We start from the raw sequence: 1,490 nt of genomic DNA on the forward strand, positions 1-1,490 counted from the left end.
TTCCTGCATAGAGAGCGTTGCCGTAGTCCAGTCTGCTGGTAATGAGTGCGTGGGTGACCGTCCTTCTGTAGTCGGGGGGATCCACTTGAATGTCTTACGGAGGATGCAAAGGCAGTTGAAACTAGTGGAGGCAACAGCGTTGATCTGGCGGTTCATGGAAAGGGAGGAGTCAAGGATTATGCCGAGGTTCCGAGCATGGTCTGTATGGGTGGGTGGGCTCCCTAGGGCGGAGGGCCACCAGGTGTTGTCCCAGGTGGAGGTGCAGGGACCGAGGATGAGGACCTCGTTCTTCTATGAGTTTAGCTTCAGGCCACTGTCCGTCATCAAGGCTGCCACGTTCCTCATACCTTCCTGGAAATAGAGTCTGGTGTCTTCAGGATTCTTCGTGAGCGAGAGGATGAGCTGGGTGTCGTCTGCCTAGGATACGATGCTGAGCCCATGCTGTCTGACGATGGCGGCGAGGGTTCCATGTAGATGCTGAAGAGTGTGGGGCTGAGTGATGATCCCAGGGGTACTCTGCAGTTAATTTCCATGGGTTTGGAGAGGAAGGGAGGGAGTCAGATCCTCTGGGATCTGCAGGAGAGGAAGGATGCACACACAAAAATATACACACACACTCTTCTTTCTGTTTTGAAGTTCTTAAAACGGTTGGTTATTGTTGGACTTGGCCCTTCTGGCAGATTCACCCCTGAACTTTTTGCTTTTTATATGTGACCTGGGGATGGTGATTCTAGGTTTCTGCGCACTTTCACTGTGTCCCAGTGGAAAGTGCGTGCGCACTCTGAGTGCGTGGAGTAAGGTTAGCCTGCCCTCCCATAGGAATGCATAGGAAATCTATGTGTCCCTGGTAGTTCCTGATGCGTGAGGTGTGCAGGCTCGGGTTTGGTATGTACGAACTCGTGTGATTGAATGCTGCGCAATGATGTATGCAGCATGTTTGTGTCTAGTGTGGAAGTGCCGCTTCTAGACATGGGTGTGCGTGTGCAGTGGGTGTGCTGGCACGTGATTGGCTGGAGCTGGCTGGTGAGCCTGGCTCCAGGAGTCTGGATGGGTCTGCCCGGTGGTGAGTGTGGAGATTAGCATGCTGTTGGCTGGGGAGGAGTGCACCTGGGACCTGAATAGGGCTGGGCTTTCCCCACACAATGCTGGCTCTGCCCCCTGTGGTGCGTCTAATGTCCCTAGCCCTGCCAGTGAATAGAGTGAGGGGCTGAGCACATCAAGGGTGCTCCCAGACCAGCTGCGGCTGGTTCTTCCCCCACCCTGCACCTTTAGACAAAGGATTTTTCTGTATAACAGGAGGCTGTGACCTCTTGTCAAATGTTCTTGTTTGCCAGCTTGAATCAACCAGGGGCGTGCTGCTGCTGGGGCCCAGGGGAAGGCTTGCCTCCCTGGACCCTGCCCAGCCCCTAGATGCCTTAAGGAATTCCCTTTTCTGGGAGTTGCTGTGCTCCACCTTTGGATGTCCTGGACCTCTGGGTCCTATTGCGTTA

The sequence above is a fragment of the Lissotriton vulgaris genome, chromosome 8 (genome assembly GCF_964263255.1).
Source record: "Lissotriton vulgaris chromosome 8, aLisVul1.2, whole genome shotgun sequence".
Classification (NCBI taxonomy): domain Eukaryota; kingdom Metazoa; phylum Chordata; class Amphibia; order Caudata; family Salamandridae; genus Lissotriton; species Lissotriton vulgaris.